Source organism: Stomoxys calcitrans, chromosome 5 (assembly GCF_963082655.1).
Source record: "Stomoxys calcitrans chromosome 5, idStoCalc2.1, whole genome shotgun sequence".
Lineage (NCBI taxonomy): Eukaryota > Metazoa > Arthropoda > Insecta > Diptera > Muscidae > Stomoxys > Stomoxys calcitrans.
This window is the reverse complement of record NC_081556.1, coordinates 86,838,977-86,862,689: the sequence shown is the minus strand read 5'-3', so window position 1 is coordinate 86,862,689 and position 23,713 is coordinate 86,838,977. Positions and strand designations below refer to the sequence as shown.

The 23,713-nt window shown below is 38.6% G+C and overlaps 1 protein-coding gene across 4 annotated transcripts in view; it reads right to left on the bottom strand.

Moving 5' to 3' along the window:
- Positions 1-23,713, bottom strand: part of LOC106085266 (protein FAM13A) — a 186,542-nt gene that overhangs the window by 42,031 nt on the left and 120,798 nt on the right. The window lies entirely within an intron of this gene.

Below are 23,713 nucleotides of genomic sequence, written 5' to 3'. Positions count from 1 at the left end.
CCCGGTAGCAGTTTGTAAACAAACATATTGTTCGCTATTGTTGTTCTTATACAGTTGTATTATGATGTCGCACTTTACCCTCCCCCCCAGGACGGGGTGTTAGGTGGTTGTGTATGCGCTAGCATAATTAATGGGATCTTTGGGATTGTTAAGGTCTCTTCACACAGTGGCATACATTTAATGAAGTGTGCTACAGGCAAACATTTAGACGATTTAAATAACCCACAACACCAAGTGACAATGTGTAGGGCGAACTTTGTAGCAGGTAAACAAGAGTTTAGTGGAAAATTTCCATTGACTAAACAAGTTCCATTCACCAAAAATTTTCCATTGCTAGAGGTATTGGGAAAATAAAAAATCATAAGGGAAAAGAAATTTTCCAAAAATAAACTCCTAAATAAAGTTGTGGGGAAAAACATATTCGGAAAATTTTCCAACTGACTACCATATAAATTAACATATACATGGTACCAGCGGTGAACATGTGTTTTGATACACAACACCGAAGGACGGACAGGGGTATATTCATTTGGTCATTGCGTTGGTAACACAGTAGTTTGGTAGACTGCTATGGAGAAAAATTGCAACCACAAGCAAGCACAATGCAGTAGATTTCGAGAACATGTTGTTATAGCATAGCCAGGGCGATTAGAACAATGCTTACCAGGGAACAGGAGATATCCGACAATTAGACATAGATATTATGTATGAGGCAGACACTGCGGTTATGAGACTTAAGTGTAAGGGATAGAAGAAAGGATCAGGTCTTGTTATCGCCGAATAAGCGGCTCAACGATAACAAACCTGGAAGGATTGGAAGAGACTTCAATTTGGATATCTGAAACGAAAATTGAGGCAGAATACTGGACTCTGCGGCACGGTCTCGGATTGACAGTACTTTGGTATTGTAGTTATTGGTTCTGGTAGTTCATGCTACACGGATGTATCATAGCTAGAAGATTGAGATCTGTTTCCGAATGCGTGACCATAATACGGTCCTGCTGGCCGAGATCCGGCCGTTCAAGGAATACGTGAGGTTGTATGGAGCTAACGCGAGGACGTCGAATGTGAACATTATTGTGCGCAGTAAGATGGCCATGGAGGCCACCGTAGCGTAGAGGTTAGCAGGTCCGCCTAAGACACTAAGCGCCTGGCTTTGAATCCTGGCAACATCATCGAAACAATTTTTCAGCGGTGGGTATCCTCTACTAATGCTTTCCCAACAATAGCAAACCTGGATGGATTGGAAGAGGTTTCGGTTTGGATATCTGAAACGATAATTGAGACCGAATGCTGGACTCTGCTGCCGTCGGCAAGGTCTCGGATTGACAGAACTTTAGTATTATCAACATGTAGTTCATGCTACTCGGATGTATCAAAGCTAGAAGATTGAGATCTATTTCCGAATGCCTGAACATAATTCGGTCCAGCTGGCAGAAATCCGGGCGCTCAAGGAATACGTGAGGTGGTATGGTGTTAACGCGAGGACATCGGAAGTGAAAATTATTATGCGCAGTAAGATGGTCATGGAGGCCACCGCAGTGCAGAGGTTAACATGTCCGTCTATGATACTGAAAGCCTGGGTTTGAATCCTGTCAAGAACATCGGAAAAAATTTCTAGCAGTGGGTATCTTCTCTTAATGCTCTAACGATAGCAAACTTGGATGGATTGGAAGAGATTTTAGATTGAATGTCTGAAACGACAATTGAAACCGATTACTAGACTCTACTGCCGGCGGCACGGTCTCGGATTGACAGAACTTTGGTATTATCATCTGGTAGTGCATGCTACATGGATGTATCATAGCCAGATGACGGAGTGAGTAGGGGAGTCTCCCAGAGATTGGGATCTATTTCCGAATGCCTAACCATAATACTTTCCTGCTGGCCGAGATCCAGGCGCTCAAGGAATATGTGAGGTGGTATGGTGATTCAGACCATACTTGTCACGATTATTTAAAGTCATAACAGAGCAGATACTTGCAAAATTATAGCCCAATCAGAAAACATATGCGGCTTCTTGGGGCTTAAGATGTCAGATCGTGTGATCGTTTTATACGGGAGCGATATCATGTTACCCACCGATTTGGGCCATATGAACGCTACGTGCCAATTTGAGCACACTCGGATAATAATTGCAGGCTCTAGGAGCTCAAGAAATCAAGTCGAAGTACCACTTTATATGGAAGATATAAACAATTGTGAACCGATATGGCCCATTTCCTTTTCCCAGCGCCCTAAATCATTAAGAATTACCTGTGCAAAATTTCGAGTGGCTTCCTTCAAGCGTTCGACCGCTTTCGTGATTTCCACAGACGGACGATCAGACGGGCGTAAATGGCTAGATCGATTTCGAATGCCAAGACCATTAAGAATATATATGCATCATGGGGTCGTAGAAGAATATATATATACTTCATGGGGTCGTACATCAATATTTCGAGGTGCTAAAAACGGAATAACTAAATTAGTATGACTCCCATCCTATGGTGGCGGGTGTAAAAAAGAAAAATTCTTGCGATTTTGGAAGAAGGAAAAGTGCTACTGTTTTAGCAAACATTTCGTACTGCTGTTTCAACTAACAAAATCTGCTGTTTTATACACAAAAAACTGCTGAAATATTGAATATTAATAGAGGTATATTCATTTAGTCGTTCCGTTTGCAACACATCGAAATATCAATTTCCGACCTTACAAAGTATATATATTTCGGATCGTCGTAAAATTCTAAGACGATTTAACGATGTCCGTGTGTCTGTTCGTCTATTCGTCTGTCCGTCCGTCTGTTGTAATCACTCTAGATCCTTCAAAAATTGAGATATTGAGCTGAAATTCGGCACAGATACGTCTTTTTGATGCACGCTGGTTAAGTTCTTGAACGGGACAAATCGGACCATATTTGAATATAGCTGCTATATAGACCGATTTTCCGATAAGGGGTCGAATGCCCATAAAAACTTTACTTTTCATCCGATTTTGCTGAAATTTGAAACAGTGAGTAGTTTAAGGCTTTCCGACAACAGACCTAAATATGGTTCAGATCGGACTATATTTAGGTATAGCTACCATATAGACCGATCTTCCGATAAAGGGTCTGAAGCTCTTAAAAAGCTTTATTTACTACCCGATTTCGCTAATATTTAAAACAGTGGGTTATCTTAAATCTCTCAACATTCTACCCAAATATGGTATAGATCGGACTATCTTTGGATATAGCTGCCATATAGACCGATCTGCCGATAAAGGGTCTGAAGCCCATAAAAGCTTTAGTTTTTAACCGATTTTGCTAAAATTTTAAACAGTGAGTTATTTTCAGCCTCCAGACACCCGACCTTAATATGGTTCAGATCGGACTATATTTAGATATAGCTGCCCTATAGACCTGTAGCCCATAAAAGCTTTATTTATTACCCGATTTCACTGAAATTTGATACAGCGAGTAGGTTAAGACCTCCCAACATCCGCCCTAAATATGGTTCTGATCGGACTATATTTAGATATAGCTGCCATATAGACCGATCTGCCGATAAGAGGACTGAAGCCCATAAAAGCTTAATTTATTACCCGATTTCGCTAAAATTTGAAACAGCGAGTAGGTTAAGACCTCCCAACATCCGACCTTAATATGGTTCTAATCGGACCGATAAGGGGACGAAAGCCCATAAAAGCTTTATTTACTACCCGATTTTGCTGGAATTTGAAACAGGGAGTTTTTCTGAGCTTCACAATATCCGACCTTAATATGGTTCAGATCGGTTTATATTTGGATATATCTGCCAAAAAGACCAATATTTTGTTCTACAAAATGTAATAGTGGCATATGTATATATATATATATATATATATATATATATATATATATATATATATATATATATATATATATATATATATATATATATATATATATATAATATATTACACCACCCAATGTCCGTACCGCATTTGGGTAATTAAGTTATTCAATTTTCACCAGATTTTGACGAAATGGGGTTTATATATATACCCGAGGTGGTGGGTATCCAAAGTAATGCCTGTTTAATTGTTTTTTTTTTACTTTTTATACCCTCCACCATAGGATGGGGGGTATACTAATTTCGTCATTCTGTTTGTAACTACTCGAAATATTCGTCTGAGACATAAAGTATAAATATTCTTGATCGTCGCGACATTTTATGTCAATCTAGCCATGTCCGTCCGTCTGTCCGTCCGTCCGTCTTTCTGTCGAAAGTACGCTAACTTCCGAAGGAGTAAAGCTAGCCGCTTGAAATTTTGCACAAATACTTGTTATTAGTGTAGGTCGGTTAGTATTGTAAATAGGCTATATCGGTCCATGTTTTGATATAGCTGCCATATAAACCGATCTTGGGTCTTGACTTCTTGAGCCTCAACAGTGCGGAATTCTTATCCGATTGGAATTAAATTTTGCACGACGTGTTTTGTTATGACATTCAACAACTGTGCCGAGTATGGCTCAAATCGGTCCTTAACCTGATATAGCTGCCATATAAACCGATCTAGGGTCTTGACTTCTTGAGCCTCTAGAGTGCGCAATTCTTATCCGATTGGAATGCAATTTTGCACGACGTGTTTTGTTATGACATTCAACAAATGTGCCGAGTATGGTTCAAATCGGTTTATAACCTGATATAGCTGCCATATAAACCGATCATGGGTCTTGACTTCTTGAGCTTCTAAAGGGCGCAATTCGTATCCGATTTGAATGAATTGAAGTATTTTATTATATCCAACAACTCTGCCAAGTATGGTTCAAATCGGTTTATAACCTGATATAGCTGCCATATAAACCGATCTGGGATCTTGACTTCTTGAGCTTCTAGAGGTCGCAATTATTATCCGATTTGCCTGAAATTTTGTACGACGGATCCTCTCATGACCATCAACATACGTGTTTATTATGGTCTGAATCGGTCTATAGCCTGATACAGCTCCCATATGAATCGATCTCTCTATTTAATTTCTTGAGCCCCCAAAGGGCGCAATTCTTATTCGAATTAGCTTTTACACAGATCTCCAACATATAATTTAATTGTGGTCCAAGCCGGACCATATCTTGATATCGCTCTAAAAGCAGAGAAAATCTTTTCTTATATCCTTTTTTGCCTAAGAAGAGATGGCGGTAAAAGAACTCGACAAATGCGATTCATGGTGGAGGGTATATAAGATTCGGCTCGGCCGAACTCGTCATTTTATTTTCAATGGATGTCAAGCTAATGACCATAGCAAATTATGCTGGAGGGATGATTTGAATTTTTGGAATATTACTGAAAGGAAATTACCTGATCATCGGGATCATTGTACACATAGACATTATGGTGAAAAATCCTCCGTCAATTTTATTGCTCTGCTAATGTCCACACTGTTGTGGCTACTGACTTTGTAGCTCATTTCTACTTATATTGATATTTAATAAAAATTCCTAAGGAATGTAAACAGCAACTGAGACACACATCTGCATTTGCCTACGGGTTAATATCCCAATCAAGACTTTTCTAAATGTAGTTGTGCTAACATTTCTTTGGTCTACCTACGGTAGACACACATCTTCATTTCCCTTCTGGTTAATATTTCATTCAAAAAACTTCCATAAATCTGTGTGTGACAACATTTTTTTTTACTACCTACGTAGTGTCCCTTCTTACTCTCCGTTTCTGCGAGGAAACCTATATGTTTGGTTTTTTTAATATTCTGCCTTCTAACACAACAACAATAACCCATCTCTCGTGTTCGGTTAAGTAGAACAACAACAGTGCAAAGTTATTTTAAACAGGAAAATGCCGCATAAGTGCTTCATACCCATTTTATAAAGAAGGTGTGCTGTGTATTGTTCACAGAAACGATGTCACTTTGTTACTATGTCATAAAACGCAGCGAACATGGCCCTGTACTCAAAACTCCCAAAAATCGTGTGCGACACAACAACGACAACAAAAGGAAACATCAGTGTGGGTATGTGACCAAAACCATTTTTCTCATTTTCTTTCCAAAAAACGTATCTTTAATTTTATTTCTTCTGACAAACCCATCATAATTAAATAGCCGTCATTTTTCACCAGCAAGTCTTCTGTTTTGATATAGCAGAACTATTCCTGTAATAGCAGCAAAATTAACTCCTAATAGTCAGCAAACAGTGTTTGCCATTTCTAGCAGGCTTTTTTCAATGAGTGTAAGTAGCGATTATTTAACCTCAGTTAAGGCTTTTTGACGTTTTTTACGTTACCTTGTGAATAGGGAAAGCTCTCTCTATAAAGAATATATACCTTAAACTTCAAACAGATGAACTACCACTTAGTAATAGGGTATAAACAGTTTAGTTATGGTGATAAAACCTTTCCTTAGTACCTTTACACAAAATATTTCCCTTTTTCGAAATTTCAATGTCATATGCCATATGTTTTCAATCCACTGTGCAAAGTGGATAAGACATTTTTATACCCCCATCTCAATGTGTTCTTTGAGAATAACAAAGTCAATAAGAATAGTATCAGCTAAGCCAAAGAGTACATCAACGTTACTAGAGAGAGCAAGAGATTGAGTAAAGAGGCAAAGATTGGGAGAATTAAAATCCAGACTTATCTACATTAGTCTGCCCGTATGTCTCGCATAGGCGGGTTACCAACACATGAGAAGCCACAGGCATAGGTAAAACAAATGAAAATAAAACAAACGTAGGTCTTTCATATTTTTAAATGCTTAAAGAGAATAGTCATTAATTCGCCGGTTGTTGTTGTTGTTCGGATTAACAAGTTTTGTTTACTTACACAAATTTTCCTACGCATAAACATACAATGTAGCAGTTTACATGCATGTTTCACATGCTCAAACAAATTTAAAGCAATGGCCTTTCGGCCAAATGGCTTATAATCATTTGTATTCTAATTCGAAACACTTAATTTTATTACACTGCGATAGACGTCATTCTATGCACTCAAGTCACATCATCCATTCATATGATCTTCACACACATTGTGTTAATCAATGACACACTGGTGTTTACGATTCCGACACTCGCAGCTAACGCTACTCTAAGGTTATGTTAACATCGCCTCAGTGAATGTTTATGGCGGCCCTAATTAGTCAAATGACGGAATAACGTCTGGTGTAAGGTTCACGCATTTTGTTTTACGCTTTATTGCTTTGATTTTCCGTACAGGTATAAAGGTTTATCCATTCATTGCACCCACCACGTTGCTAATTATTAGCAAATTGCCTCTAATGAAAATGTTTTCCTTTTGTATACTACCAAATTCTGAGTATTTAGCGTTTGGGTGCAATACGGAATAAGGAAAATTAATACAAGGCACAAACTTTACATTGTTGGTGGACCTGAATAAAATAAAAGAATTCGGCAGAATAACCTAATGGTAAATGTAGGGCATAGACATGTCACATTTGACCATAGTAACAAAATATTGGGTTGCCCAAAAAGTAATTGCGGATTTTTTAAAAGAAAGTAAATGCTTTTTTAATAAAACTTAGAATGAACTTTAATCAGATATACTTTTTTTACACTTTTTTTTAAAGCAAGCTAAAAGTAACAGCTGATAACTGACAGAAGAAAGAATCCAATTACAGAGTCACAAGCTGTGAAAAAATTTGTCAACGCCGACTATATGAAAAATCCGCAATTCCTTTTTGGGCAACCCAATAGGTTTAGATTTGCCCCTACAGAGCAAATGGTTAACAAGCATCTTGTAATGAAGAGTATGACACGAAGTGTTACCAATTTTGTACTGGTATTTCTGTCAAACTTCAAATGACATCAGGATTCACTAATAGAAGGTTAGGTCACATGCAAAACACAAAGTGGATAGGCCCCATAAACATCATTAAGGATGTCAAATCTGACGATTGAAAATGTCATCATATAGGAGAAAACGTAAACAAAGAATGAATGTAAAAAGAGAACAAGTTGCCATCCTCAATGCCAAGTACTGCCAAATATTAAAAAAAAAGTATATCGGCTGATCGCTTGGCTTAACCTTATTCAGTGAATCCTGAAATGACATCTACATGATATTAGTTTTATTGACAGCTCATTATAATGTTTACAAGCCACCGAATGCATTTGCTTCTGATTTTTTTAAAGCAAGTTATTCGTGATGGAGTTCAGTGTGGAGTGTGATTGCATTATATTTGGATGGAAAATCAAACCACAAAATTATTGGCGAACTCAAACACCCCAAACTGAACAAAATGTTTGTGTATCGCACCATAAGTCGTTGTAATGGGAGTGGTAGCATTGCCAAACGGTATGTCGATGGCCAAAAATACCTGAAATGGTTCGGCGAATGAAGGCTCGAGTTCTACGAAGCGGCTAGTCGTAGTGGCTATCAAATGGCTAAAGATCTGAAAATATCCATTGTGACAATGCAACATAGATATTGAGAAACGAGTTCACTGTAAAGTCATACAAGTTCCAAAAGGCACACGAACTTACGATCTAAAGCCAAAACAGAATGAGAGCGTTGAGCTTTGCATTGAAAAGTGCAATTCTGCAAAAAAAATCCCACAAAGCAACACGCAAAATTTTAACCATTTTTAACTTGGACGCCCAAAAAACTACATTCAGTGTTGGCATACTTGAAGTATGACATTCAAACTCAGTCGTCAAAGTTAAAAATTCTTAAACTTTTGCGAGTTGCGATTGTGAGATTTGGGATCACATTGAGCCAAGGTGAATGGATTTTGAAATTGTAAATACTTCAAATATTTGTTTCATTTGAATCAATAAAAAATATTTTCTCACAAAAAACATATGTGGTTGTTTGGTAAAACATCGTGTCAGCTACTCTTTTTGGATCTTTATTTTCCGATTGGAGGTTTATTTGCAATGATACCGCCGGCGCAAGTTTTCAAAATAACAATGTTATCTTTAAATTTATGCCGCCACATACTAAGAAATTTCGATTCCTTACCGAATTTCAATAAACTTCACAAAAGATCTCTTTATTTTTTATACGAAAAATCATATTTTTATACCCACCATCAGAGCATAGGTGTATATTAATATCGTCATTCCGTTTGCAACACATCGAAATATCCATTTGCGGCCTTACAAACCATATATGTATACTGGATCCTCGTAAAATTTTACGTCGATTTTACGATGTCCGTATGTCTGTCCGTCCATCCTGATGTAATCATTATACAGCCTTTAAATATTGAGCTAAAATTTTGCATAGATCGGTATTTCTTTGAACGGTCCAAATCGGATCACACTTGGATATAGCTGTCATATAGACCGATGTTCCGATTCTTGGTATTGTGTCCATCCAGGCGCATTTGGAACTATGAGTTGGACTGGACCTCCCGTTCCGAACCGAATATGAATGTGCCGATTCAGGCTCTTAAACCCATAAAAAGCGCTTTTATTACCGGGAATTCGGGTACGGTGAGTTGAGGTAGGACTCCAAATATCTGAACGAAGTATGGCCCAGATCGAACCATATTTAAATATAGCTGCAATATACCGATCTGCCGATTAAGGGTCTTAAGAGCATGAAAGTTAAATTTTTTATGCGATTTCTCTGAAATTAAGAACAGTAAATTGGACTAGGCCTCCTGTTGTCCGAATATGGTCAATATCAGACCATATTTTGATATATTGGGTTGCCCAAAAAGTAATTGCGGATTTTTTAAAAGAAAGTAAATGCATTTTTAATAAAACTTAGAATGAACTTTAATCAAGTATACTTTTTTTACACTTTTTTTCTAAAGCAAGCTAAAAGTTGCAGCTGATAACTGACAGAAGAAAGAATGCAATTACAGAGTCACAAGCTGTGAAAAAAATTTTGTCAACGCCGACTATACGACAAATCCGCAATTACTTTTTGGGCAACCCAATAGTTGTCAAAAGACATAAAACCCTAATTAATTAGCCGATTTCACTGAATCTTAAAGCAACAAGTTGCAATAGGAGCCCCAATATATAATCCCAATATAGTCAAGATCGGACCATATTTGGATATAGTTAATGTATTGACCGATCTTTCACTTTAAGGAAGAGGCCATAGAGGGCGCATCTTTTTCCAATTTTCCTGAAAGTTGGCACGCTGAGTTTTAAAAGATTCCTCGTTACCCTCGTCGAGTTTGAATTTAGATTGCATTTAGACCAATCTCCCTACTAAATGTAAAAGCCCATGATATATGCATGTGAGAAGTTTGCACATTTTCCTTCATTAAATGTTCATGGGAAAATCTGCATTTGCATGTACCCGATTTCGCTGGAATTTGGAACAGTTAGTCCTACTAGAAGTCTTGATAAACGTGCCGAGTATCGTCTAGATCGGATCATATTGGGATGTAGGTGGACTATGGACCTTTTTAGGCCCAATAAGGCCATGGTGAATATTCTAATTCAACATCCTTTTTTGCCTAGTTTGTTTCTCTTTCAAGGCGAGCTCAATAATCTGAGATTTTTTGTAATAGAGATCACAACACACCATCCACTTTGGGACGCGTTTCATCTTTGGTAAGAAGACTTTTCAAACATATTAGGTGTGGAGGCTTCAAGGTTCATAAATTGTGGTAGGTCGTACTTATATCGAATATACCGCGAAACCTTGTCTGCGATAAAAGCACGACGGTAGCACAAGTTTGGCACCTTTCACACTAGCTGTTCTCTTTCATCGCATGTGTTTTTATACTCCCCACCATACGATGGGGGTATACTAATTTCGTCATTCCGTTTGTAACAGCTCGAAATATTCGTCTGAGACCCCATAAAGTATATATATATTCATGATCGTCATGACATTTTAAGTCAATCTAGCCATGTCCGTCTGTCTGTCGAAATCACGCTAACTTTCGAAGGAATAAAGTTAGGAGCTTGAAATCTTGCACAAATACTTCTTATTAGCATAGGTCGGTTGGGATTGGAAATGTGCCAAAATGCTCCATGTTTTGATACAGCTGCCATATAAACCGATCTTGGGTCTCGACTTCTTCAGCCTCCAGAGGGAGCCATCTGATTTGGTTTCCACGTAGTGTTTCAGTGTCACTTCCAACAACTGTGCTTAGTATGGTTCAAATCGGTTCATAACCTGATACAGCTGCCATATAAACCAATCTTATTATTAGACTTCTTGAGCTTCTAGAGGGTGCAATTGTTGTCCGATTTGACTGAAATTTGACTCACATCATTGAGAAATTAAAGGAAATTAAAGTATGGTCTAAATCAGTCCATAACCTGATATAGCCGTCACATAAACCGATTTCGCCATTAGACTTATTGAGACTTGATTAGACTTAGGGCGCTAGAAATTTTACATATGTCGTTTTGGTATGACTTCCATCAACTGTGCCAAGTATGGCCTAAATCGGTGGATAACATGATACAGCTGCCAGAAATTTTGGAGGTGGTATTGTTCTATGACTTCTGACAGTCATGACAAATACTTGATGTAACTCGTATATATATTGAAAAAGTCATTCCAAGCACTTAAAAAATAGGATCCATGGTGGAGAGTATATAAGATTCGGCCCGGCCCAACTTAGCACGTTTTTACAATACTTGTTTTTGTTAAACATGTTATATTAGTATTTATTTTGTGTACCTGGTATGGCTGGTCAATGAATTTATTATTTTTCCCCAAAGCGGGAAAGAGTCAAGCTAATTTGACCAAGAGAATGAACATCACAAGAAATGAAGGATTTTTTTTATTGATTACTGAAAAGAAATTACCAGACAACAGTTTGGATTTGATCACATGCACGCCAATTGTAAACTTTTCTTAGGTGGCTAGTCTAAACATCCGTACAAAAGTGATGCTCTCTATTCTCCCGTCTGACGGGCCTACAGTTCTTAATTAGTAGCCTTGAAATTAAATCAAATCTACATCCTTATTTGAAATGTGGAGACTTTAATATTGCTACCACAATCTATTCCCTTCAGTCGTTATACAACATCTTTTTATGTGTCAACATCGCCTTCTATTTCTTAGTGATTTCAAGGTAAACGGATGGCATTTTCCAGCATCAATGTGTTACGGTTCATGTACACCAACAATATTGACGACTTTTTGAAACCGCTGTTGTTGTTGTTGCTTTTCGTTTTCATTTCTCCTGTATTCTGGCTTTTGTATAGGTTTTTGTGTTCCTCGAACTATGGTACAATGCCTTTGACTGAACTATAGTATTGTCATTATCAAAGACCAACATTGTTTAATGAAGATCAAAAAATCGTTGAAGTTTGAGAATTTGACTTTGGGACAAGGACAACGTTGGACCTTATAAATGAACGCGTCTTTACAGAACAAAATTTTATAAGTCAAGATGTGAAGCACATTAATAGGATTTTTGGAAAAATAAGAAATTGCGAGTGATCTATGAAGCAAAATAAAAATCCTACAGCGATCGAAATTCAAAACGGAATTTCGGTGATCTTTGTTAAACTTAAATTTGAAGGTTAACTATGTTCTCATCTGACTATGTTCTCATCTAACTATGTTTTCTTCTAACTATGTTTTTTTTAATGTGGTATAAGTTTTTTCACTTCTTTGGCTCGAACTCAATAACAAAATCCTTCGATTCAGGAAACTATTAATTATTTTTTCTATTTATTTTTCCTTTTTTATGTAGAGCTTTATATCAAAGTGTCTAAATAGCTATTTCAACATTTGCTAATTTGCAAAAAACACCCATTTCGCCTTGAACTTTTCCCTGATGAAACACTGCTCCATACAAATCTATTACCTACTATTTCTTTTTCAATTCTTTTGCTTCCGATCACGGGGTGATAATTCATCTAAAAGACTAAATAAATAACCAATTACTGATCACTCGCTGACTGCATAGATAGAAAATTCACGGCACACATGTCCATATACAAATTAAAATTTATTTGTCATAAATTCTGTGACGCACAACAATCATTTGCTTCTATGATATTTACGATCCTTACCGCATGATGAGAATTTAAAAATTGTATGAAAATAAAGATGTAGGGATATGTATGGCATAGGGGACAAATCTAAAACATCGAATACTCATATAATAGAGAAAACAAAAGAGAACAAACGAACGAAGTATAAAATTTTTTAAATGTTTTTTAAACATTATGAAACAAAAAATAAATGGCAATAAAAATACTAGCGAAGACTTATACTATGTATGACTTAAGATAACTCAAAGTCTATAACAAAAATAAATGTATTGTAGGTTCTTTAGATTTGTTTTGACAAGTTTGATATCGCCTTATGATAAGGATTTATGTGGAACGCATTGCGCTGATGTATTGTATATGGCAGATAATGTGCAAATTTTAAGTATTCTCAACCATGCAGGCCTATTGGTGAGCCCTTAAAGTTTCTTCACCTACTATTTAAGCTAATCATTGATCCTGTGTTATCACAATGGACGAAAACGCCTATGTGAGTCTGATGGCAGACAGCCACTGAAACCTTACCCATCTATCATGCCCACCTATTCATAGAATTTCATAGCTTGAATTTTCATACTGATATATACCAGGTATACCCGGCCGATACGGGATACTATCCCCATCGCATACAAGATACTCTCGAGCGTACTGTGTGAAAGATTCAGACCTAAAGTCAATGAGATAATTGGGCCCTATCAATGCGGCTTTAGGCCTGGTAAATCCACCCTGGACCAGATATTCTCACTGCGCCAAATCCTGGAAAAGACCCGAGAAGACAAATCTACACCTACCATCTCTTTGTTGACTACAAAGCCGCCTTCGATACTCCTTTACGTTCAAAGATATTTCAAGCCATGTCTGAGTTTGGTATCGCTGCAAAATTAATAAGACTCTGTAGGATGACACTTGCTGACATGCGTTCCTTAGTAAGAATAGGAAAGAATCTCTCCGAACCATTTAATACCAAACGAGGTTTCAGACAAGGAGACAGCCTATCGTGTGATCTCTTTAATATCCTGTTGAAGAAGATTATACGAGATGCAGATGTGAATAGATATGGCACACTCAACACAAGAGAACACATGCTACTCGCCTATGCCGACGACATCGATATCATAGGTCGGTCACCGGAAGTGGTAACTGCAGCCTTTGAAAGAATCGAAAGAGAGTCAGTGAAAATGGGTCTGGCAGTAAATGGAGATAAGACGAAATGGATGGTTTCAACTCCCAAAAATCCTTGCACAAACGAGCAGATAAAGAAAATGGAGAAAGTTGGGAACCACAACTTTGAGACACTCAGTAACTTTATTTACCTCGGCACCACCGTAGCCGAAACGAATGACACCAGTTTTGAGATAAAGCGAAGAATAATACTGGCAAACTGATGCTACTTTGGACTAAGTAAGCAGTTTAGATACAAGGCCACCTCTCGACAGACGAAGACTACACTGTACAAGACACTGATACTACCCGTGTTGTTATATGACTCAGAAGCATGAGTACTTGTGAAAGCAGATGAGGCAGTACTTGAAGTATTTGAGAGAAAGATTCTTCGTAAAATATATGGACCAGATACTTGGAGTATTTGAGAGAAAGATTCTTCGTAAAATGTATGGACCAGTTTGCGTTAGTGAAGAATATAGGCGACGTATGAACCACGAGCTGTATGAGCTGCATGACGACGATAGCATAGTTACACGCATCAAAATACAACGGCTGCGTTGGCTAGGTCATGTTGTCAGAATGGATGAAGAGGATCCAGCAAAGAAGTCTTTTGAAGGCAAACACGGTGGTACACGCAAACCGGGAAGACCAAAAGCCCGATGGAAAGATCAGGTAGTGGGAGACACTTCGAAACTTGGTGTCAGAGATTTTAGAGTGAGCGCAGAAGATCGAGGCGCTTGGAACGCTATTCTACGTTCGGCTAGTGGAACAAATATTCTGTCGTAGCCAATTAAAGTAAAGTAAGTATACCAGATAAACTATAGGATAATGACAAAAATGTTCCATTTTTCTAAATTGAAATGAATTTGTTTTTATGAAACCCATTTCTAACTGCATCAACATTCTCTTATCTAAATTTGATGACTATTACAAAACGTGTCCCATGATTAAATTCTAGTTCACAATGGCTATTGCAAATGTTTCATGGAATTCTTAATCATTTTCCTTTAAAAGCTTATCGTTAATTTAATCTTTATAAGTGGTATAACATCTCAAATTATATAAATGCATGGCACACTAGGGAGCGCATCTTCTTCTTGTTGTTGTGGAATAGTTTAACTAAGCCATAAATGTCCCGTGGCTATACAGTATGATAAACGCCAACAGTAAATTAAAACAACGCTTCTCTTGGCCTAGTAACACCTTTGTTTCCTTCCATTTCTTAAATTAGCAACAGTCAGAAATAGAAATTTACGACCAAATAAAGCATGAAAAGTGTTAAATTGGACATGTTGGAGAAATCTTAAATTCCCTTCAATAACAATACCATTAAAATTGAAACCATATCGAAACTTAACAATTATACTAATGAGCTGATCAAACAAAATAGCAATATGCCAAAGTTTACCTAAAAAAAAAAAACGGTACATTTATGTAATTCCATTGCAAATCCAAGTCTCAAGTCGTATACGAATTGATACAACAACCCAAAGGAGAAGATATATCAAATATGCCACGAACATCCCATTAAGCAACAGCGGCAATTAGGGATCTCCTTTTTCTAAACGACACCTATTCATAGAGAAGTTTTACATAACTGAAGGCCTTAGGTTGCACTGAAAAATTGTTTGTCGTAATTTTAAAGTTTCGAGCCAAAGATTAGCAAACTTAATTTAAAGATGATAAATTTTGCAACTCTTCAAGGAAACATTCCCTTGAAAAATATTTTCCTTCATAGTAAGGATTTTTTTTTATTTTAAATGGCAATTTAATAAATCCTTAACTTTGCTTCTTGTTATTTAAGACCGGTATCAGTTTATAGTCAAGCAAAGGACAATGGTTACTTCATCTCCCTCGCAGTAGGTGGCAACGAAACAGCTGTGGAGAACCGCCATCTGATCGACATCACGAATCTGGATCACGTCCGTCCTTATCAACTTCATCAATAGTTTTAAATAAAATTTAAAAGTTTTTCTTTGTTCATTTTTTTAAGTTCCCCCACATCGGGGCGAGCTTAAACATAAGAGAATTTGTAATACAAAATTTCAGTTAAATCGGAAAATAATTGCGCCCTCTCTAGGCTTAAGGAATATAATCGAGAGATCAGTTTATATGGGAGATATATCAGGTAAAGAACCGATTTTGACCATACCTGGCATAGTTTTTGAAAGTCAAAATAAAAGACTTCGTGCTTAGTTTCAGCCAAATCGGATAAATAATGGGTACTGTAGAGGCACAAGAAGTCAATATCCGAGATCAGTTTATATAGCAGCAATATCAAGTTATCAACCTATTTGAACCATACTTAGCACAGTTGCTGGAAGTCGTTACAATGGTTAGGTTTATGTTTAGGCTAGGTTTGGGTTAGGTTTAAGTTAGGGTCAGGTTAGGTTCAGGTTTGGTTCAGGTTAGGTTTAGGTTAGGTTTAGTCTAAGTTTAGGTTTAGGTTAGGTAATGTTTAGGTAAGGTTTAGGCTAAGTTTAGGTTAGGTTTATGTTAGGTTAGGTTAGATTTGGCTGAGGTTTGGGTTAGGTTTAGGCTAAGTTTAGGGTAAGGTTAGCTGAGATTTGGTGAGGGGTGAGATTTGGGTTAGGTTAGGTTTAGATTAGGTTTAGTTTAGGTTAAGGTTAAGGTTTGGCTTAGGTTAGATTTAGGTTACGTTAGGCTTAGGTTGGATTAGAATTGCGCCGTCTAGAGGCTCAAGAAGTCAAGATCCAAGATCGGTTTATATGGCAACTATTGGGTTGCCCAAAAAGTAATTGTCGGTAATATAGTAGTAATATAGTCGGCGTTGACAAATTTTTTCAACGGCATGTGACTCTGTAATTGCATTCTTTCTTCTGTCAGTTATCAGCTGTTACTTTTAGCTTGCTTTAGAAAAAAAGTGCGCGAAATGTTGTTTACATTTGTTTGTTTAGCGTCAATTTGAATATGGGTACCACATGTATTGAAAGAAATTCATTTAACAAACCGAATCAACGCTTGCGATATGCACCTTAAACGCAATGAATTCGATCCGTTTTCAAAACGAATCATAACTGGAGATGAAAAATGGATTGTTTACAACAACGTAAGTCGAAAACGATCATGGTCCAAGCATGGTGAACCAGCTCAAACCACTTCAAAGGCTGATATCCACCAAAAGAAGGTTATGCTGTCTGTTTGGTGGGATTGGAAGGGTGTGGTATATTTTGAGCTGCTTCCAAGGAACCAAACGATTAATTCGGATGTTTACTGTCAACAATTGGACAAATTGAATACAGGACAAATACATCAAGGAGAAGCGACCAGAATTGGTCAATCGTAAAGGTGTCATATTCCACCATGACAACGCTAGACCGCACACATCTTTGGTCACTCGCCAAAAACTGAGTGATCTTGGATGGGAACTTTTGATGCATCCACCATATAGCCCTGACCTTGCACCATCAGACTACCATTTATTTCGATCTTTGCAGAACTCCTTAAATGGTAAAACTTTCGGCAATGATGAGGCTATAAAATCGCACTTGGTTCAGTTTTTTGCGGATAAAGGCCAGAAGTTCTATGAGCGTGGAATACTAAATTTGCCAGGAAGATGGCAAAAGGTTATCGAACAAAATGGCAATTATATATTTCATTAAAGTTCATTCTAAGTTTTATTAAAAATGCATTTACTTTCTTTTAAAAAATCCGCAATTACTTTTTGGGCAACGCAATATATCAAAACATGGAACGATATATCCGATTTACAATCCCAACAGACCTACATTAATAAGTCGAGTGCGAGGCACTGCTGCCAGCGGCACAGTCTTGGAATGATGGAACCCTAATATTGCCATTTGGAAGATCATGTTACACGGATGTATCAGAGTTAGAGGACAGAGTGGACCTGGGGATCTACATTGAGAACCCATGGACTGAGATTTGTTTTAGACAGCCTTGCCATAATACGATTCTCCAGAAAAATGTCCGAGCGATCACGGAATGCGTGAGATGGTGTGGTTTTCATGCCATAAGGGCAAGAACAGCCAGGACGGTATAGTCACGAACATTCTTGCAGTGTAAGAAGGAGATTAACGCCTTTTCTGAGGATGGCACAATCCGCATCGTTTAGGTGCCGGACCATAACGGAGTAAGGGGAAATGAAAGGGCAGACGATTTGGCAGTGAAGGCCAGAGGACTGCTCTCAATAAATTGGTTAACTCCAAGCCTTTCAGGTCGATGCAGTCCGATTTAAGGGTGTGGGCGACAAACGCGCATGTAACACTGTGGAACAGCGAAACAGTCGGTAGGACGGCAAAAATCCAATGGGGTGAGCCGGATCGTGAGAGGACGAGGCTATTACTGAAAGGAAGTAAGAAGGAGGTCAGTACAGCTCTTGGTATCTTTTGGAACAGCGAAACAGTCGGCAGGTCGCCGAAAATCCTCTGGGGTGATTCGGATCGTGGGAGGACAAGGCTATTACTGAAGGGCAGTATAGCTTTTGGAGTCATAACGGGACGCATAGGATTACGAGCTCTCTTATGCAAAATCGGTGCGGCAAGTGATAGTATGTGTAGGGCATGTGGGGAAGATGATGAAACGTTGGAGTATTTCCTATATCATTGCTCGGCTTTTGTTGGTAACAGACACCAGCACTTAGGTGGGGACATTATAATAGACATTAAACAGCTAAGGGGCATGGTATGAAAAAACAATTAAGGATTTTGTAAGCAGCACGGAATTCCTGACTTCAATTTTATTTTTCGAGGTTACTGTTTCTTTTATTTAGAGCGCACAACAAGCCGATTACTGGCTTAGGTGTATGTCCATAGTGGCATGGGGCGGATTAAAATCTGCACCCCCTTTTCAACATAACCTAACCTAGTCTAGTCTAAGTCCCCAACTCTTGCCCACTGAATTGAGCCATGAGTAAATCGCATGTAGCCCCTGTTTGACTCTCTCCTCAACGTTTCTTCTTCAGCTCAAATTCTGGTCATGAATAACACCCAGTTATTTAGCCTAACGGAAGAGCGGCAGCTCCACTCCATCAAGGAACAGTCCCCTGAAATCGCCACATCAACTACTTCATGTGAACAACACCAGCTCTGCCTCCTTGGGATTTATGAGCCCATTAGCTTTCGCTCTCGCCAGCTTTATCAGTGAACCCACAAGAATAGCTGTAACACAAGCAGTGTGGTTTTGGTAGGTTTCTACCAAAATTGGTAGGTTTATATTCTCTTGGAAGGTTGGTAGGCTGACCTCAATTTTTGGTAGGTTTTTCCTACGATGTGGATAACTTAAAATTTGTTATGCATTAAAAATGCAGAGCAATACCATGGATGACGAAGGTGAAGGGGTTTCACTGCTTAAAATTTTAGTAAAAAGGCTGTTAGTTCTGATATTGATTAACTGATTCCAATGTTAAGGAATATCTTCCAAATTTTATAAATTTTGAGTGAAATGCGTCTTTTGTGCGTTCAATGCCTTCAATCAGAAAACAGGGCTATGTGGAAGCTGCATATATATATGATCAAATCTGGTTCATGCTCAGATGTTGAGACGTCCATGCAAATCACTGTAAAATGGTTAGCAAAAGCGCATTTCTGGGTTCAACATTTAAATCGGGAGATATCTTTATCCGAACTCGACACGGTTGTTCATTGATATCGGGGCAAAAATGTGACTTTATTAACTTAAGATTATCGGGAGATCGGCATAAAGGGTGCTATATCAAGATACAGGCCTTCTTTGAACGTAAGGCTTTAGAGCGATTTCCCCAAACAGACGGACGGATATCTCTAGATCTTTTATGAATAACGACTATCCAATAATTCGACTATCGTGGTTGAAACGGAATTGCAAAATGGCCAACTGATCCTTTCGGCGGTAGGTATAAAAACAGCCCGCAATTTTGGCTTGTAGAACATTTGGTAGGTTTTGGTAGGATTTTTCTTTAATTTTGGTAGCAAATAATTTTGCTTGCGTGGCAACACTGAATACAAGCGACCGCCAATCAAAATTACCACGTCATCAGCATAGCCAACACCTTTTACTCTTTCCTTCTCGAAGAACTTGCGAGTCTAAGAGCCACAAGAGGGGGATAACCGACCATCCCCTGCGACTTTCCTTGTTCACAATCTTCCTCACCCAACCTTGAGCATAACATCAATTCAGTTCACCACAAGAGGGGGGACTCTCCTATCAATCATAGAACGACGAAAGGACCCCCAACTCCACGTTTATAAAAGCCCCTTCTATATCCTAGAAGGTCGCCAGAGTGAAGTCGCCAGTCCCAAGTTCCCCTACATGTAATCCACCACGTCGTGGAGGGCACTATAAACCGACCTACCCTTGGTGTAGGCATGCTGGTAGCCACTCACCAACGTTAGGTCAAGAAGATCCCTGATGTAAGCATCCAACAGTCTCTCAAGTGTCTTCAAGATGACAGGTAGCAAATAATTTTCTTGAGTGGCAACACTGAATACAAGCGACCGCCAATCAAAATTACGTCATCAGCATAGCCAACACCTTTTACTCTTTCCTTCTCGAAGAACCTGCGAATCTAAGAGCCACAAGAGGGGGATAACCGACCATCCCCTGTGACTTTCCTTGTTCACAATCTTCCTCACCCAACCTTGAGCATAACATCAATTCAGTTCACCACAAGAGGGTGCACTCTCCTATCAATCATAGAACGACGAAAGAACCCCAACTCCACGTTTATAAAAGCCCCTTCTATATCCTAGAAAGTCGCCAGTGTAAAGTCGCCCGTCCCAAGTTTCCCTATATGCAATCCACCACGTCGTGGAGGGCACTATAAACCGACCGACCCTTGGTGTAGGCATGGTGGTAGCCGCTCACCAACTATGGGTCAAGAAGATCCCTGATGTACGGATTCAACAGTCTCTCAAGTGTCTTCAAGATGACAGACTAATTGACCTAAAGTCCTTGGTCAGAGAGTGGCTGGTTTTCCCGCCTTAGAAATTAAAACGACCCCAAACCTCCCGCCACTCAGTAGACACAAAACGTATCAAAACGCAAGCCCTTAAAAGCCTTCCAGAAGCCTCAAGGCATACGGCCCTGCTCTTTGCAGCATGACAACTACAGGCCAATTCAAAGGACTGAGTAGAGCTTCGGGGGATCGCCATAGACATGCACTGACTTAAAATGATATTGAGAAACTACGCTCTAAGAGTCAAAATTCTCTAATATTACTGAAGCTGGAGTTCGAAGCCAACTATACTTCAAAATCAGGAAAAATTATCAAAAGTTTCTAAAAGAACTCAAAGATATGAAGAAAAGTAAAACCCAACTGGTGTACCAGTGTACGTCCCTTGAAGCCTTCACACCTTATATGGCTGTAGAGTAATTCCAAACCAAATTACGAAACGCGTCCCATAGTGGTTGGTGCGTGTTTCGATCTCTGGATTTCCCTTTTCATTTGCAAAGAAAAATCTCCGATCATTGAGCTCGCCTCGAAAGAGTAACAAATAAAAACATTATGGCTTAAGGAAATATCTCCTTCCTAATCTCAATCTCGAAGTCATTATCGATCGATCAACCATTTGAGGGTAATAAACGCAAAGAATCAAGACAATATATTGACATGACTCATTGAGGCTGAACCTAAACACCTTATGGCTTATAGCTTTCGCTAATGCCCAACGAATTAAAAATGTCACATTTCAAAACACTTAAAATTTATGGCCATTTCTAAATTTCGGCATCAATTATGGTGATCCACCCTACCGAAGTGTAGAGTGTTGTTGATAAAATGAAACAAGCAACAAGTTGTTCAAAAGTTAATGCCTTTCATTATTCACATGATAGCAGACGCAACGTCATAATTGAGCAGATACAAGTCACTTTTGGCTAGATTAAATTGGTAACATCTGGTTTTGTTCGGAAATACAGAAACGAGTTTGATCCACTGAAGTGGAGAAATAGCCACTAAAGGTGACATCGAGGGCAGGTAATTTGCTTGTTATACTATATACGAATTATACGAATACTCCTCTCGTACTCATTGAAGATAACAATGGCACAGTTAAATATAGTACACGGATACTAAATTCTAGTAAATATGACCAATAAAACAGTTATTTACTTAAGTTTCAGATGCTATGCAAAAAGGTGACTCCCAAGATGCTGATGGAGGGAGCTAGAGAAGCAGCAGGCCATGAAAGTCAGTGATAGCATAGCTGTTCAAATGTGCGTTTGAAATGGTTTACAAAAGAAAAAATAAATAAATTCAACAAGACGGTACGGCAATAAAGAAAATCTATAAACAAAGTGCTTTTAACAGTCATATGCTGATATTCATATAAACATCTTATTAATTCAATGTGGCCATTGTTTGGAGCGTGTGACCGGAGGCAAGCCACGAGGCTATTGTGTAGGTATTTTTTTTTTTCAAAATGACTTGTTAATGTTGTAAGAATGAAATGGGGGAGACATAAAACGTTTTTCGGCAAGCTGACAGGGGGCATCCTTCTCTTCATACTACCATCTCAGCTGGCTATGTTGGAAGATGTTTATGCCAAGGACTGAAGAACCAGAGGAACTGAAACGAACTAGACACTTCTTTCTGTAAAAGAGAATCATATAAAGCATGCCAACGTTTACCAATGCTGATATCACTAACCTATTATTCATATTTTAGAGGAGTTGCAGTACCTGGCTTTACTAGCCGACTGATCTGCAGAGGCTTCTAACATTTGCTTCAACCGTTGAGTGTTGGACAGTTCCAATCTCATCTTCGCATTCCTGCTATTTGCCAAGCCATCGGCCTGCTCTGACAAAAAACATAGTCCCCTTGAAGAGGTGAAAGAATTAAAGGCACCTTGTTTCAAGTTTATTAGGAGGCTTGGTGAGACTGATCCTAAGACTCTCACCAATAAGGAGATAAACTTCCTTCATTGAGAACGGAAAATAGTAGTTGGCCAGGCAACCCAGTGTAGTGCATGTTGCATTTACAACAGACATGCGAAAGACTGCGGTGACCTGGTGAACTTTCCATTCCCAGGAGAAGTAAGCCTAACAATAGAATGGTGTGAATTGTGGCTCAAGATCTTTCACTAATGTTGCTAAGGACAGTTCAGTAATAATGGCTGTTAACCAGGGGGAAGAAGAACGGTGCATACCTAGAACATGTGGAGTCTGACAGAGGATGGATCGCCATCTGTTAAGATTTTCTATATGCAGGTTTATATAAGGCAGATTCCAACTAAAGGGTGATTTTTTTGAGGTTAGGATTTTCATGCATTAGTATTTGACAGATCACGTGGGATTTCAGACATGGTGTCAAAGAGAAAGATGCTCAGTATGCTTTGACATTTCATCATGAATAGACTTACTAACGAGCAACGCTTGCAAATCATTGAATTTTATTACCAAAATCAGTGTTCGGTTCGAAATGTGTGGGTTCGAATCCAGATCATGAGAAAAAATTTTCAGCGGTGGTTTTCCCCTCCTAATGCTGGTAGAATTTGTGAGGTACTATGCCATGTAAAACTTCTCTCCAAAGAGGTGTCGCACTGCGGCACACCGTTCGGACTTGGCTATAAAGAGGAGGTCCCCTATCATTGAGCTTAAACATGAATCGAACTGCACTCAATGATATGTGAGATGTTTGCCCCTGTTCCTCAGTGGAATGTTCGTGGGCAAAATTTGCATTTGCAG